The sequence below is a fragment of the Eschrichtius robustus genome, chromosome 17 (genome assembly GCF_028021215.1).
Source record: "Eschrichtius robustus isolate mEscRob2 chromosome 17, mEscRob2.pri, whole genome shotgun sequence".
NCBI lineage: Eukaryota > Metazoa > Chordata > Mammalia > Artiodactyla > Eschrichtiidae > Eschrichtius > Eschrichtius robustus.
In genome coordinates this window covers 17,886,733-17,904,754 of record NC_090840.1, presented here as the reverse complement: position 1 = coordinate 17,904,754, position 18,022 = coordinate 17,886,733, and the positions used below count along the sequence as shown (strand labels likewise).

Here is an 18,022-nt window from a genome sequence, read left to right as displayed (position 1 = left end):
ATTATGGAGACTGGTAAGTCCTAAGTCTGCAGTTTGAGTCTAACGGCTGACTGACTGGAGACCAAAGAAAGAGCTCGTGTGGCAATTCAAGTCCAAAGGCCACCTGCTGGCAGGACTTCCTCTTGTTGGGGTGTGTCGGGGGAGGATGTGTCAGTCTTTTGTTCTAGTCAGGTCTTCAACTGATTGAATGAGACCCACCCACATTATGGTAGGCAATCTGCCTTCCTTAAAGTCCACTGATTTAAATGTTAATCTATCCAAAACACCATCACAGAGACATCCAGAATAATGTTTGACCACATATTTGGGAACCGCATGGCTCAGCCAAGTTGACACATAAAATTAATGGCCACCCTAGTTTTCAAAACTCTTTTTCTACTGCAAAAAGCTGCTTCATAACCCAGTCTCTCTGCCCACCCCAAATGCCTGCTAATAATTTATAACCCTGTGAAGTTTGGCCACTTCTCTTAACTAGGTTGAATCTTCAGGGTCTCATTTTCCATGCCCAAATGGCTTATCAATGTGTTTAGAGTACTGGGGCCAGATGTTAAGATGACCATTTCCCCCACTCTGTTACATCCGTAAAACTGCTGTTGATGTAATGGCAATTTAAAAATCTTTCAGGATGTCCTGTTTTAAAGAAACTGAACAATCACTTGCATTTTAAAAACCTATAATAACTTAAAGTATAAAAGGACTTATTGTAAAGAGTCTATTAAAAAGGAAAATTCCCTTATGCATTTAAAACATGATTGTGTATAAAGTTTGGTTTCACTGCAATCTCTCAGGACACACTGATAACGAAAAACCAGGCACAACTGGGACTTCCCTGGTGGCGCAGTGGTTAAGAATCCGCCTGCCAATGCAGGGGACATGGGTTTGAGCCCTGGTCTGGGAAGATCCCACATGCCGCGGAGCAACTAAGCCCGTGTGCCACAACTACTGAGCCTGCGCTCTAGAGCCTGTGAGCCACAACTACCGAAGCCCACGCACCTAGAGTCCATGCTCCGCAACAGGAGAAGCCACCGCAATGAGAAGCCTGCACATCGCAACGAAGAGTAGCCCCTGCTCGCCGCAAATAGAGAAAGCCCGCGCGCAGCAACGAAGACCCAATGCAACCAAGATAAATAAATAAATTTATTTAAAAACCCCACAAAAAGCAGGCACAACTAAAGTTTGCCTTTTATCAAGCAAGAGTTCATGGTGTGTGGCCAGAAAGCTGGAGTCTCCTCTTGTACTTTGCGTTTGCACTGGGTCAGTTCTGTCTCATGCCCACAGCTAAAAATACCTCACTCCTGGCCAACCCTAGAGTGGCTGGAGACACTAACTACTTAGAGGCAGAGATGTTTTTTCCTATGATTTTGTTTTTAATCATTACTACTCACATGTACTTATTAAAATGATAACAGCTAATATTTTTGGATACCTGCAGTGGGCCAGGGCCATGCATTAAGCACAGTATATGCTTTATCTCACTCAATTTTTACAAGTCACTCTTTCTAAAAAATTTTACTTTATTGAAGTATGGTTTATTTACAATGTTGTGTTAATTGCTACTGTACAACAAAGTGACTCAGCAAAGTGTGTGTGTGTATATATATATATATATATATATATATATATATATATATATATATATTCTTTTTCATATTCTTTTCCATTATGGTTTAGTACAGGATATTGAATATAGTTCCCTGTGCTATACAGTAGGACCTGTTGTTTATCCATTCTCTATATAATAGTTTGCATCTGCTAATCCCAAACTCCCAATCCTTCCCTCCCCTACCTCCCCTTCCCCTTGGCAACAACAGGCCTGTTCTCTATATCTGTGAGTCTGTTTCTGTTTCGTAGATAAGTTCATTTGTGTCACATTTTAGATTCCACATACAAGTGATATCATGTAATATTTGTCTTTGTCTGGCTTAACTTCAGTTAGTATGATAATCTCTAGGTCCGTTCATGTTGCTGCAAATGACATTATTTCATTCTTTTTTATGAGTAATATTCCATTGTACATATGTACTATATGTTCTTCATCCATTCGTCTGCCAGTGGACATTTAGTTTGTTTCCACGTCTTGGCTATTGTGAATAGTGCTGCTCTGAACACTGGGGTGCATGTATCTTTTTGAATTAGAGTTATGTCTGGATATATGGCCAGGAGTGGGATTGCTGGATCGTATGGCAACTCTATTTTTAGTTTTTTGAGGAACCTCTAGACTGTTCTCCCTAGTGGCTGCACCAGTTTACACTCTCACCAGCAGTGTAAGAGGGTTCCCTTTTCTCCACATCCTCTCCAGCATTTGTTATTTGGATTTTTACAAATCACTCTTATTAGGTACTTTTATCAGCTTCATTTTACAGATGAGGAAATGGAGATTTGACTGCTGTTCCCAAGGTCACATGGCTGTTTGATCCTGAAGCTGGGACTTGCATCCAAAAGGATCTGGCTCCAAACTTAGCCAACATGCCAGGCCCTCTCTTAGCCAATATGGCAATACTCCAAGCTCTCTCTGATCATGTGCTGAGTATTCTGCTGATGTCTCCTCTAGCAAACCTGTTGGTTTTGCAAAATTTTAGGGATTCCCATTTTGTGGGGGCTCAAAATTTTTTTGAATGAATGAATGAATGAATTTCCTCCAAAACAAGTTCCTGTTGCAAAAGCAATGAAATGAAGTTAAGAACATGTGCTTTGGAACCTTGAATCCCAACTCTGCCACTCACTAGCTGAGGGACCTTGACCTCTCCAGGACCTGCATTGTTTGTTGGGTAGAGTGAAGGGTTGGGGGTTGGGGTGTGTGGACTGAGGTCCTACTCTCTGGGTTCTAGATGCTCAAGGACATGTGTCCACATAGGGCCAACCAGCAGAGCCTAAACGGACCTTCCTTGCTCAGGACAGCTAGTCACCAGAGATGGGACAAGACTTTGCTCCCTCCTCTCAACTTCTGCAGTATGAACGACATCGTTCAGTAGCTGCTTCTCTTTGGCATTTTTAAGAAATGGTGCCTTGACTCAGTTTATTTTCTCTAATTGGCCTTTAAAAAGAACAAGCTTTAAACCTGGGGACTAGCCAAAAAGGGGAAAAATGGGACTCTGCCTACAAGTCCAGACTTTGTCCTTGTACTATATGTCTCACTACATACTCCCTTTTCTTTTAAACTTTTCTTTTGAAATATTTTTAGATTTTTCCTACTTAAATCCTCTCCTTGATTTGGAATTCTTCTGGGATAAATAGTGTCCCAGAGACTTTCTTCTTTCTCATGATAGTATTAAAATTTTGAAGGACCATGAAATAAATGGAACGCCCAAAGTACCTGCATTCTGGACAAGGCACAGCCAAACCCACCCGTTGCCATGTCTGTTGCCATAATGTGTTGAACTGAGGCCCAAGCAAGTGATTTCAGTTAGCTGTTGATATCAAACCCATTGTCTTTCAAGTTTAATATTGGTCCGCCTGGTCATGGTGGCCAAGAACTCTGAAAAGAAAATAAAGACGAGGTGGATTATTGGCCTCCAAGTGCCCCTCAAAGGCAAACCTTGCCTTTGATTGGGTTTTTATGTGGATATTCTCTCCCATTATGGTGTTCAATACCCCTTGCCCTGCATGCCAGAGCTGAGTTATTGGTGGGGGAGTGTTTACTAGCCTTCTGGGGATAAGCTTTTAATCACCTGCAGAGAGCAGTTGGCCGCCTCTAAAAACACTTCAATAAATTGGGATTCAGGCCTTAGTTGGCTCAGCCCTTGTCAGCCCCAGGCTGCCTTGTGCCAAGATGCATTGAAGCCAGAAATGAAGGTCAAAAAGTTACTAAGCGTTGGCATGTCTTGCTGGCTGGCTTGTTTGGCAGATCCTTATTAAAACATAGGTGAATGTTGGCTGGCTTCTTTCTCACTGTTATAAATACTGTCCTGTCCGTTTTCATTCCTTTCTTCTCTGCCCACTTCTGCAAAGATGGTTGTGATGGGGGATGGACAACCTGAATGCATTGGTAGAGCTGTCACCTTAGAAGAGGGATTCCGGGTGTCCCACATGATTAGCGCTGATGGTGCACATCAAGGGAGCGGTGTTATGAGATCACCTGGAAGCTGGCCAGACGGACCAGAACAGTTATGGCTAAACCCTTCCCTGGAATCCAGCTCTTCTGGGAGGGCTTCAAAACAGCGGCTAAACCCTGCGTCCACTAGATGGCACAGTGACACTGGCACACACGTCGTGGTGCGCCTCTGGGTGTCCTGCACTCACTGTTCCGGGCTTGATACCTCTTGAACAAAAGTTGGAGGCTAGTTAAGAAAGGGAGCTGGGGATAAACTCCTTGAAGTTCTATATCTTGGCTCTATTTCTCTAAATCTTCATATAGCCATTGTGAAAATTGTGTGGATTTTGTAAAACTGTGGACAATAGTTAATGATGAAGAACGATAAAAATACCCAAAAGCCTTGATTATGTAGGAGAAATGCCATAGAAAGGGGATCTAACCAGCTCTGATACTTTGAAAATGCATCCTAACATTTTGGGGAAAATATATGGCTTAACTAGCTCTTGTGTTATCCCAAGTAGTAAGTACTTTATCTGCATTCATTCTGTTAATCCTTATAGTAACTTATGAGGTAGGTGCTATTTTTTTTCTTTTTTACAAATTTATTTATCTATTTATGGCTGCGTTGGGTCTTCGTTGCTGCTCTAGTTGCGGCAAGCAGGGGAATACTCTTAGTTGCGCTGCGCGGGCTTCTCATTGTGGTGGCTTGTCTTTGTTGCGGAGCATGGGCTCTAGGTACGCAGGCTTCAGTAGTTGTGGCACGTGGGCTCAGTAGTTGTGGCTCACAGGCTCTAGAGAGCAGACTCTGTAGTTGTGGCGCACGGGCTTAGTTGCTCTGCGGCATGTGGGATCTTCTTGGACCAGGGCTCGAACCCGTGTCCCCTGCATTGGCAGGCGGATTCTTAACCACCACGCCACCAGGGAAGTCCCGAGGTAGGTGCTATTAACGTACTAATTTTACAGACAGGAAAATCAAGGCACGGAGAGTTTAAGTTACTCACCTAAAGTCACAGAGCTAGTAAGTGCTGGAGCTGAGACTCAAACCTTGAGCGTTTGGGCTCCAAAGTTCATGCTCTTAGGGACGATACTCCTCACAAAAGAGAAGTCTGGGGAGCCCTGCCAAATAAGCTTTTATGCTTTCTCATGACAAAGGAAGAAGCTTAGGTTCTAAACACCTTGCTCCCTAATATCTCCCCTTTAACATTACTGCCCTGGGACATCAATGCTATGTGCCAGCGTATCTGTATTCTCATGTTCTGATCCTATAACAAATGCCATCGTCCTTCTAGAAATCATGCTGCAATAGCATAATTTTTTGTCCTTCTATTTGGAACATTGCTTAAAAAAAGCAAAAACGCTGACTTGTTGATTCTCATTCTGACTTTCAGTTTCAGATAGGAAAATTAATATGCTAAGTCATTTATCCGCATAAGGACACTTAGCCTATGACTAGAGAATTTACTCCTACATTCATTCCTCCATTTATTCTGTGATGTTGACAGCATGTATGCAGCGTGCCTGGCCCTGAGTTTAGAGCGATAACTCAGGCAAGTGTGCCACCTTCACATCACTCACAGCTCGATACGAGAGGCAGACGTGTGAACACAACACGAGAAGCAATCCTGTTGTGAATGTAGCAGAGCTTTGGACAGTTGGGGGAGAAAGGGTGCTGCCCAAGTCTTTGAGGGGTGAGAGCAGTAAGACAGCCTTTGCAGAGGACAGGATTCTTGGGCGGAGGCATAAACGATAAGCAGGGGTCCTCTAGGTAAACACAGCGTCCCCAGGAAGAAAGAACACAGCGTGTTCCCAATGCTCAGAGCTTGGACACTGTAAGAAATGAGCCTGGAAAATACCCAGAGGCCGGTCGCAAAGTTCTCCATGAGCCAGTCAAAGGTGGAGCTTTATTCTCTAGCCAATGGAAAGCCACAGTGAGCTTTCCAGGAAGGGAATGATACCATTAGATTTGTGTTTTAGGAAGAGGAATCTGGTCTGAAGGATAGACTACAGGTCAGGGGGGCAGCAGCCAGCCAGATTGGAGGCAGAGACCAGTTAGGAGATTTTTGCAGGAGTTGAGATGAACTGAGACAATTAGGGTGAGGGACCCTGAGTGATATGGGGTTCAGAACGAGCCTCCCCCAAATGTATCACTCTTGCATGAGGATTATTTTGAACTAAAGGCAATCGAGACCCTGTGGGTTCAAGAGAAACTACTGCCCCTCCCCTAACTGCCTACAAGAATTTAAATTGGGGATTTTTCCCAGCCAAGAGTTATTACCGGAGATAAATTTTATCCAAGTGGTCCCATCTGTATGGCAGGGCAAATATCTAGTTACCAAGCATCTGCTCTTCCTCTTTTCGTCCTGTGAGGGACCTTCTTTCCTTGGAAGCCCCAGGCTCCTATACCATTTCTCACTCAGGATGGCATATAGACCTCATTTTACCTTTCTGTCTCTGACCCTCTCATGTGTGTGGGGTTTCTGTATGTGCAAAATTAAATCTAATTTTCTCCTGTTACTCTGTCTCATGTCGAATTAAGTCTTACACCAACCAGAAGAACCTAGAAGGGTAGAGGAAAGTTTTCTTCCTCCTTAACAGTAGGATAGGGGAAAGGAGTTTTAGGGACATTTCAGAGATAATGTAAGTAGGGCCTTTATTTATATATGGAGGTATGAATTATTTATAGCCAGCTTTCTCCCACAAAGGATTTGGGGTAGAACCGTAGGACTTGATAATGAGATGAATTCAGGGGCTGAGGGAGAGAAAAGCATCCAACAAGGTCCCCAGTTTCTGGCTTGGACAAGTAGGTGGATGGGGTACCATCAGTCAATATGGAAACTGAAGAGAAAGAAGCCCATGCTCAAGGGGATGCCCAAGGTTTCATTTCAAACATATTGCATTTGAAGTATTGTGGACAGTCAAGTGGCTCTAAGGATCTGCACCCTGTGGGAAAAGTCGAGGTTGGAAAGGTAGAGTTTGAAATTATCAGCACATTGGTGGAGGCTGAGACCAGGAAGGTGGATGTCATTACAGAGTCTGATAAAAATACGAACCATTTTGTTTAGTTCCCAAATGTTTAGCTATTTAGTTTCTTATAGCTCTGTCTGCATTTTTTTCACCTCTCTTCAAAATAGGTAGCTCCAGGGAGTAATAAGAGAACTGAGAAGAGTACGGTGTCTCCAGGATTTCTTTGGGTCTGCCTTTCCTTCTGTGCAAAGTCTGTGTACATTTTATATTCCAAGTTCTTCCCAAGATAACTCGAAGACTGGTGCAGAGGGAGAAGACCCTGAGCTTTCAATCACATCACTTGCAGACAACACTCCACCTCCAGCCCCTGAGTACCACTCTGGCTTTTTGAAGAACTGGAGAGAACATGCTTCACTGGCAGGTGAAGACAGGAAGGGGGCTGGAGCCAGCTTCAGTCTTGTATTTATTTTAAAACTGTGTAAATGTTTAAAATATGATATGTAAACTTGCTTTCAGGCCACTTTTCATGGTAGGCAGCCTTGACAGTTAACCATTAGGTTTCTCTGGGATGGTGGAAGCTTGTGTTCTTTTGGAGAGGACAGCGGAAAGACTGCTCGCTTGACGGTATGGGGGGCAAGGCAGGTGCATTTGCCATCTGTTCTCAGCTTTGGCAAGATGGAGGAATTGAAGGCAGCTGTGACAGCACTCGGGAGAAATCAAACAGGAGATAGTTTATTCCCCCAACCTCAGGGCTTTTGTCATGGTAACAACTCCCAGACTCGGTGGCTTACAAACATTGGCTTCTCCATCATGCTGTGGAATGGCCACAGCTCTGCACTAGGCTGTGGGCTGACTATGGGGTGGCTTCTAGCATCTTCCTGTTCTGGGACTCGGGCTGCAGGAGCAACCCCTACCTGCAACCCGCAGCCCTGTGACAGAGAACAGAAGCACAAGAGGCTGAGCCAAGCCATGCACTCTCCCTTCAGTCTGCTGCTCGGAAATGGCGTGTGTCATGCCCACTTGAATTTTGTTGGACAAAGCAAGTCACATGGCCAATCCCAAAGGGTTGTGCTCTAAGGAAGGAGGAGTTGAATACTTGAGCATAATAATGTTACCTGCCAGAGTTAGTCATTCTTTCGCTAAATACTTACTGAGTGCCAGCATTGTGCTGGAACTTGATCTATGGAAATAGATCTGTTCCCTGCCCTCATGGAGCTTACAATCCCACTTGGGATATAAATGATGAGACCAGAAATTACAATAAAGGCTGAGCCCAGTCCCAGATTTCAGGGCCCTCACAAGGATAGTGGAGGCTGCAGAGAGCATAGGATGACTGCCATAGGATGAATTACTCCAGGATGTTACCATAGCAAGACCTAAACAATATTTTTCCCTGGATGGGGTGGGGAGTGGTGGAGAGATTCTGTTCTTCAAAATTCTACTCAGGTCACCAGCCTTCTGAGACTCTCTGGCCTTCTTTGCCGAGATAGTGTCAGGCCTGGCAGGTTACCTGCCTTGACACCCTTTGTCCCACCTGCCACCTGTAAACCCAGCCCCACCTCCCTTCCCAGTCCGGTCAGGTCCTGAATCAGCAAGGACTTAAACAGATCCAGCTCCGTATTCGGGTGCTGAGGATCAAGTTACCCTTGGCTATTTGTCTCTCCATGACCAGCTGTCTCAATTTTAAAAACTGGATTCCTGCCACATTCCTAAGCTTTTTCTATAACCTTCCAAACCCTTCCATACCATCACACCCATAGTGCTCTGACCTAACATCCCAAGATTCCAACCCAGTGGTTCCCTTCATACCTGCTAGACCCCCAGTCCCAGGGTTCATAAACACCACCATTCCCTCAACATCTTCACAGAGGCTGTCTCTCAGAAGACTCTTTCCTGTGGGTGCCACTTCTGCAGCCCTCTTGAACTCAGGACCGGGAGACCAGGGAATGTTCTCCTTACTCCCCACTGTGGCTTCCTATACCCTGGTGTGACACCGTGCGCTGCACCGGGTCTTATTTGTGGCACACGGGATCTTCGTTGCGGCATGCTGGACCTTTAGTTGTGGCATGTGAGATTTTTAGTTACTGCATGTGGGCTCTTAGTTGTGGCATACAGGATCTAGTTCCCTGACCAAGGATTGAACCCAGGCCCCCTGCATTGGGAGCGTGGAGTCTTAACCACTGGACCACCAGGGAAACCCCGAAAGGAGAGATTCTTGATTACATATATGTAGATGGCTCCATCGGGGTCCAGGGAAGACCCTGGCAGAGGCTGACTGCTGCTGTTCTTCATATTCACTGCTTGGTGCAGCCAAAATACTGTGTAGGTATCAAGAGGTGGGTCCAGGCACACGGCATGCAGATGATGCCCCAGGTAGGGGATGGCTTTGAAGTCTGGCAAACCGAGAGTTTCCATCAATGACTGGTTCAAATTTACCTTTCATATGAGTTCTTGGCACCAAGAACAATACCCTAGATGTTGGGGTCCAACGTCACAGGTGAATATAAATATATCCAGAGGTTCTATAGAAGTTTACACAGGGCTCGTTAAGCTGAAAGTAAGCCAGCCAAGTGGGGAAATAGCTCAAGAACCCTGTCTGCAGAGCTTTGCTAAGATTTATTTGGAAAGTTATGGTCTCTCCCAAAATGAATCCACAGATTGCTTTGCTCTGATTACAAGAAGAACGTTGAGGTCTTTATTAACAGTCATCATTGGATTCCTTCCCTCCTTAAGGAGATTAATTAGGTAAATTTCATTACAGTAACATCAACTTTCTTGGAAAGAAACCATCCAACTTCAGAATGACTGTGAGTTTATATCTGGAAACTAAGCAATGTTAATGTTTACAGTTGAGAATGTGAAACATTAGGTTTTAATAGATGTTGATGTCATTCTTGGCATCCTGCAATGATATAAACTACTCTGTGAAGAGGTAACAGGTTGTTAAATGGAACCAAAATGCAAAGAAAGAAGTCAGAATGTACACACACAGGGTTCAACCCTACCTCCCACTTACCCATCCTGCATCTGCCATCTGAGCTGAACCAGAACATTGTGGTTGGCATGCCCCATCTATCGCAGATGTCCAGGTAGAGAGACGAAGGAATTTCTCCCATTCTATTTAGTGGTTTGCTGCGCTAGTATTTTCAAAGAGGGCCAAAATGACCAAGGAAAGAGAGGTCAATTTTAGTCCTGGCTCTGCCACTACTTGTTGCATGATCCTGGGCCAGTCACTCTCTCTGGGTTGTTTCCTCATGCAAAAAGTGAGAAGTCTAGACTCACTGGCCTCCAATGACAAGCATAAAACTCTGTTTAAAAGATATTTTTCCTGCCTTTTGGGTAGACTGTCTAATTTGCAGCCATTTGACAACCCCCCTTCAACCCTGAGGGAGTCTGGGAACTTTGGGGCTGAATCTTTTTTTTTTTTTTTTTTTTTAAACTCCTCTCTTTTTCCCTGTTATTTGTTTATTTTTAAATTAACTCAGTTTATTTTTATTTATTTTTAAATATTTATTTATTTATTTAATTTTTATTTATTTATTTGGCTGTGTCGGGTCTTAGTTGCAGCACATGGGATCTTCATTGCAGCATGTGGGATTTTTGTTGCAGTGCACAGGCTCTAGTTGCAGCGCACAGGCTTAGTTGCCCTGAAGCATGTGGGATCTTAGTTCCCTGACCAAGGATCAAACCCATGTCCCCTGCACTGGAAGGTGTATTCCTAACCACTGAACCACAGGGAAGTCCTGGGGCTGAATCTTTAACCCTGCTAGGTGGGTCCTTGGGTCCTTGAACTTGCCTCATGACAGCCAGGGGCTGGGGCAGTTCTGAGATAGCCTCAGACACAGATTGTGTAAAAATTCGCTCTACCCCCACCTCCCTCTCTCCTCTCTCTGCTTTTACAGTTTTAAAAGGATATCACCATATATTAGTGCATCCCTGCAAGGTGGGCAGGGCAAGATTCTTACATGGAATTGCTGAAAGAAGCTCATATGTGTTCAGATGGTTCTGATGAACCTAGGGGCAGGACAGGAATAAAGACGCAGACATAGAGAATGGACTTGAGGGCATGGGGAGGGGGAAGGATAAGCTGGGACGAAGTGAGAGGGTGGCATGGACATATATACGCTACCAAATGTAAAATAGATAGCTAGTGGGAAGCAGCCGCATAGCACAGGGAGATCAGCTCGGTGCTTTGTGACCACCTAGAGGGGTGGGATAGGGAGGGTGGGAGGGAGACGCAAGAGGGAGGGGATATGGGGATATACGTATACATATAGCTGATTCACTTTGTTTTACAGCAGAAACTAACACATCATTGTAAAGCAATTATACTCCAATAAAGATGTTAAAAAAAAAAAAAGAAGAAGCTCATATGTGTTCAGTAAATTGAAATTTTCAGGCACAGTGTAGAATTTCTCCCCTAGTGCTGGGGAGAGGGGCATCTTTGTGATTTTTTTAATGTCTCTAATATCTTTCTGCGTAACAGCCTCCCATAAATAGGCTGCTTTGGTAGGAGTTTGTCAAGTTCCCGAATGACCTGAATGCCTGATTTTCCCTTAGTTTGATTCTCTAGGGGAGCATTAGGTCTGGTCAGCCTTTTAGCAGTGACCTGGTACTAAACTGGACTCCCCACTTACGAAGTTATAGGGTGTATCTCTGAGGACCCTCCTACACTACCTCTTACTTAAAATGCTGTGTGGATGGAACTTGAACAACCAAAGCCCCCAGAACAGATTTGCTCAGGCCTGGAGAGTCCAGAGGGACCTGCAGACCAGAGGAGGGTCAGTCCTCCCAAGGAAGCAGGAATGTTGAGCATTTTCGCACTGACTGCACATACCCTCAAGACACCGTATTCTGTTCTGGATTCCACAACTTTAGAGTGACAGGAAAAAACAACACAGAAGCTCAGAGGTGAGCCATGAGGATGATGAATAGATTGGAAAGTGTTATTTTGTGCATGAAGATGGAAAAAGTGGGTACATTCACTTTGAGGAGAGATAGTTGAGGAGGAGGATTAGTGATCACCTTCAAACACATAAAGATTATTTTACAAAGACTGAAGGACATTTGCTGTCCACGGAGGAAGGAACAGAAGAGGCACACACACACTCATGCCCAGGTGGATTCAGGTGGCGTGAGGGAGGGTAGTCAGAGTGGTCAAGCCTGGGATGAGACCAAGGAAGCTGTCACACGCCTTCCTCTGGGACCCCTGTAAGCAGAGGGAATTCTCCTCTTGCTCGTGAGGTTGAATTCCATGATGACAGCAGCGGCGGGACTAGATCCTACATACACATTGACTCAACCCCAGTAGCTCAGCTTTTTCTCCAAAGGGCAACTAAAACCCACCTACAGATTTATGGAAAATAGCATTGTGTGAGAGCAAGAACATGAGAAAAAAAGGAAGTATTTTAACTGTCAGCTCCAGGAATTTTGAGTGTGAGAGCTGGGGACAGGGCTGGGGGCTCAGGACACGGGAACACCCAGCTTTGCTTCCCTCAACTATTTCTTTTCCTTTTTTAAATTAATTAATTAATTAATTTATTTATTTATTTATTTATTTTTGGCTGCGTTGGGTCTTTGTTGCTGTGTGTGGGCTTCCTCTAGTTGTGGCGAGCGGGGGCTACTCTTTGTTGTGGTGCACCGGCTTCTCATTGCGGTGGCTTCTCTTGTTGCGGAGCACAGGCTCTAGGTGCACGGGCTTCAGTAGTTGTGGCACAGGGGCTCAGTAGTTGCAGCACGCGGGCTCTGGAGTGCAGGCTCAGTAGTTGTGGCGCTCGGGCTTAGTTGTTCCGTGGCGTGTGGGATCTTCCTGGACCAGGGCTCGAACCTGTGTCCCCTGAATTGGCAGGCGGATTCTTAACCACTGCACTACCAGGGAATTCCCCACTCAACTATTTCTAAAGCCACTGACAAGAGTGAACTGGCTCTTATTTCAAGCTTCCAGGATCCTAGGATCATATCACTGCTTTGGAAAGAGAATGTTTGAGTTTGTCCATAAACTATATAGGAATGACTCCTTCTGTTCCATTGGGCGCTTGGGAAATGAGAATAGAAGAGACAAGACTGTTTCAAGGTCAAAGGTGTAAGCCAACAGTGAGGGTTGCTTTGGCTGTGAGTTACCTGACTTGCAATATGGCTGACTAGTTTGTGCACATGTGTGTAAATGGTAAATGATACCTTGCTGAGCTGTGCTTCTTATTGTAGAGCTGGTCTTGGCACTCCTGTGTCATGAGTCACACGGCAATGGGTGGTGGAACGGGCAGTGGCCAGGAGGGCTCCCTCATCTGCGTACCTGCCCCACCATCATCACTAGAGACTGTGTCATTGCAGAGCAGTCACCCAACGTTCATAGTTCCAGTTTCCCTTCCTGTAAGATGAAGCCATTACAATAGACCCAGAATAGACCAAGAATAGAAACATTAGTGCATACTAAATGTCAGGCAATTTGTGATTAAACGTCCTATCTTTACCCTCCAAGTGCTACCTGCACTTTTATATTAATATTTATTAACTTTACATTAAAATGAAACACAAATATTTCTTTATATTAACTCATTTCTAATTATATACATCTATTTAAAAGGTAGTTGTATATCTTACCACGCAAGGACAGCTACCCCACTTCCCATAAATAGAAAGTAAATACTATGAAAACAAAACTAAGGTATTAAATTCTAGCTGGTAACTGTTGCTTGCCAAAGACTGAGCCCGAGAGGCTTGCGCTCTCTTTATTAAAAAGGGAGATTAGCAAGTGTTAGAAAAGTCTTAAAGATATATTAATCCCCAACTGATACTTTCTCTTTGACATAATCATGAGGGTTGAAAGAAAATTGAAAGACTGGCTTACTCTTTTGTAAGAAAACTTTCTATTTGGAAATAATTTCAAACTTATAAAAAAAGGTGTAAGAACTGTACAAAAGAACTCCAGTGGAGCTTTTATCCACATTTACCAGCTTTGAATATTGGCCACATTTACCCTCTCTATATACGCTTATAATATTTTTTTTTCAGCCACTGAGTAGGTTGTATCAACCATGCCCTTTCTACTTCATTATGTATTTCCCTGAGGGAAATTCATAATATAATGAATCACTGAGGGAGGGAAGAAGAAGGATATTCTCTGTTATAATCACAGTAAAATAATCACATGCAGGAAACTTAACATGGCTGCAATTTTTCTATCAAACTGCAGGCTATAATTCGATTTTGTCAATTGACCCAGTAATGACATTTATAGCATTTTTCCCCCAGTATAGGCACCGGTTCAGATCACGTACTGCATTTAGTGGTCATTTCTCTTTACTCTTCTTTAATCTGGAACAGTTCCTCAGCCTTTCTTTGCATTTCATGACACTGACATTCTTGAAGAATGCAGGCTAGTGACTTTGTAGACTGACCCTTAATTCCTGGTTGTCTGATGCTTCCTCTTATTAGATTTGGGAAAGACGGGCAGAATTCTGATTCCGTGCTATTTAATTCCATGTCCATGTTCCTGTGAAACTGTCTCTTGTATCCCAGTGAGAGGCACCCACACTGACACTGACTGAGACTGAAAGAGATCACTTCTGTGGTTCCTTTTAGTACCTTTTAGTTTATATTTCTGAAGAAAGCCAGACACTGGTTTTGACCAAGTCTCATGATCTATAATGAATCACATCATCTGCAGTATTTCATGTTGTTTCTGGTGCTACCAGAGGTTGAATAGACAGTCAGAAATCTAAAGAGAAGTTCTTCATACCTTTCTCTGTCTCTGACAAGGGTTGGTAATGCCTTTTATTTGAGAGTCAGGCACGGCTGGGGAGAGAGGGTAAAGAGAAGAAAGGATACGTGAATTATATGTAGTGTGGATGGCTGTAGCAGTAATTTCTGCTCAATGTGACCTCCACTGTGAACAGAAACGGAAAATAAACAATGGGAGAGAAATGGCCCCTGGTGAGGAGCTATTTGGGTCAGAGTGTAAGTCTTCGCAAGCACTTATGGAAGCAGGCAGCAGGTGGTAGCCAAGAGTATGATTCAAGCCTGCTGCCCCTTCTGCTATACGAAGTATCTAATGTTTAGAGACAAGAAAACCAATTCAAAGAGGCATAGGTAAAAATAGTTTATCAGCTCACTTACTAAGCCTTAGGAATGGCTAGATCCAGGGGCTCAGATGATATCATCAGGAGTGTCTTTCGGCTCTGCTTTTTTCTGTTACTTTCTTACTCCATTTGGATAGAAAAATGACCCCAACTAACTTGCATATTAGTCCCCCAAAGTGGACTCTGAATGACCTTGCTTGAGTCAGAAGTCCACCACTGGACCCATTATTGTGTTTAGGAAGATGGGATATTCTGATTGGCCCAGGCTGTATCACATACCTCCCATTCACTGAGGGAGGAGTCAAGGCATGTGATTGACAGTACCTTCAAGGGCAGAAGAGGCAGTTCCCCCAAGGAAAAGATGTTATCCAGGGGGCTTCCCTGGTGGCACAGTGCTTAAGAATCTGCCTGCCAATGCAAGGGACACAGGTTCGAGCCCTGGCCCCGGAAGATCCCACATGCCACGGAGCAACTAAGCCCGTGCTCCACAGCTACTGAGCCTGAGCTCTAGAGCCCGCAAGCCACAACTACTGAGCCCACGTGCCACAACCACTGAAGCCTGCGCACCTAGAGCCCGTGCTCCGCAACAAGAGAAGCCACGACAATGAGAAGCCCGTGCTCCGCAACAAGAGAAGCCACGACAATGAGAAGCCCGCGCACCGCATCGAAGAGTAGCGCCGCTCACGGCAACTAGAGAAAGCCCGCGCGCAGCAATGAAGACCCAACACAGCCAAAAATAAATAAATAAATTTATTTTTTTTAAAAAGATGTTATTCAAGGAAAAAATTAACGACTATTCGGTACAAAGTTATGATGCAGTATAGAGGATGATTTAGTGAGCTCTCTGATGTTGTATGAAGAAGAACTGATGCAATGCAGTAGCTAAGATCCCAGGCTTTGGGTCTGAACCCTTACTGTACCGTTCACTAGTTCTATGGGCCATAGACAAATTCTCTCTGAACCCTAGTTTCTTCATTTGCAAAATGGAGAAAACATTTACCAGAATATCAGGGTTCTTAGTTGCAAGCAAGAATTCTCTCAACCTAGTTTAAGCAGAAAGAGATTTATTAAGAGATAGTAGATGGCCCATAGGACCCCAGAGGATCTAGAGAAATGGGCTCCAGGGTACATTTCCAGGAGTCCCTCCCAGAATAATGCTCCCTCATGGACTTGATCGAGGCATTGCTACCTCTACCCTACCATTCTAGTTGCAGTGGTGTGGAAATACTGTCTACCCCAGAAACATACTGCTTCCATGGGCAACTGTGTTGGCAAAGCAGAAGGCCCCCTGCCACACCTGTTTCTCTGCTCAGCTCACTCCTGAATCAAACTCTCTCAGGGGTGTGTCAGATCCCTGGGGCCGTGTTTACATGCACGGTGGCTCTATGGTGCGTGACCTGGGCAAGTTCGTGCACAGGGCTCCCCTCTCAGAAGCGGCCCATGCTTGGTTTAATGGTCTACTGCTGCTGCTGTCTTGAAATTCTGAATAATCTTATCTTTGAACTTGGTTTCGTATGTGAAGTCTGCTGGGGCGATGGAGCACGTGCGAGTGCAGAGGAGACGCTCTGGGCGGCAGCATATGCACACATGGGCTCAGGCATGAGGGAAGTGTGTACCCTGAGCAGTTAGCTGGGATGCCCAGTGTCCGTGGCCTCACCTGGGGACAGTCCTGGGTACTGTGAAATTCCCCGGTGGGAGCCGGGCAGGGACCTGGGCCCAGATTGGTGGTGGTGATGGCAACAGCGACAGTAAAAGAAGCAGCAACTGTGGTGGCAGTGGCCGCTCCCTGGGAGAAGGAGAGGGCTCCATGTGGAGTAGGGCAGGGACTATGGTGGGAAACCAGGCGGTCTGTGCATTCTTGCAGCATCTATACAAATATTTATACAGTGAATCAAATCGAATCTAGATTCTCCAGCCTGAGAGCCAGGATGGGAACTGCTAGTGCTTATTAAGTTTTTTCAAAATAAAAGCTATGTACACATAGACATTGCAATAAAGCATATTAGGAAATCATTGGAATTCTTCAAAGAATTTAGAATCTGGTTTTTAAAACTGCTGCAACATTGCAAAGCAAATTGCCACAGGGTTAGAGAGGAAAGTTAAAAAATTTTAAGATTGCCATATTTGATGGAAAAGAAAATTCTTTTCATATGAAGCTTTGGATGAACCAATTATTAACAAGGAAGATAATTTTATGATTAATTTTTCTCTGTATTTGAAGATACCGTGACAGAATGTATAAACAGGTGTGTTTTGAATTATGCACAAATCATGGGACCACTTTCGGTTTCCTGTATGACCTCAACAAGTTATAGGAATTGTCAGAGGAAACATCAAAATGTCATTGTATAAATTTGCATTTAAAATTAATTTCAGACTTACACAAAACTGATTTGTATGAGGAGTTAAACCTTTTTAGAAAATTCGTTCTGCAAGAATCGTCAACTCTAGATGTACTAAAATTTGTATTTCAAAAAAATTTATCAAAAATTTATCCCAGTGTTGTCAGAGACTACAAAATACTCTTAACAACGCCAATAGCAGTGGCATCAGAAAAGTCCTTCTCAAGATTAAAAATTATGAAAAGTTATATGTGATCTTACATTTGCTAAGAGCAACTGACTTCATTTTGATTATATTGATTGAAATCATGTTGTTAAAAGCATAAATTCTGAGAATCTAATAGGTGAATTTTTAGAAAAACAAGTTAGAAAAATCTTAAGATCAGTCAAGATATTACATTAATAAAGTATTTTCCTTATAATATTATTTAAAATTATGGCACAATTTTTTTTGCAATTTATAAATTTATGTAGGTATTAATGTATCACTATCACCCCACAGTACATTTTATGAGTAATAAAATATTTTTAAAGAAAAATGAATTATATTTTAGTGCCTTGAACTGTACCTTTTACTCCTACTTTTTTAATAAAGGACCACACAT

The 18,022-nt window shown here is 43.8% G+C and overlaps 1 protein-coding gene across 1 annotated transcript in view; it reads left to right on the top strand.

The window, feature by feature from the left end:
• Nucleotides 1-8,343, top strand: part of C17H8orf89 (chromosome 17 C8orf89 homolog) — a 72,938-nt gene extending 64,595 nt beyond the window's left edge. The window contains exon 6 of the mRNA XM_068526054.1: nt 7,165-8,343. The gene's annotated coding sequence lies outside the window, so the exon portion shown is untranslated. The remainder of the gene's footprint in view (nt 1-7,164) is intronic.
• Nucleotides 8,344-18,022: the final 9,679 nt, after the last annotated feature.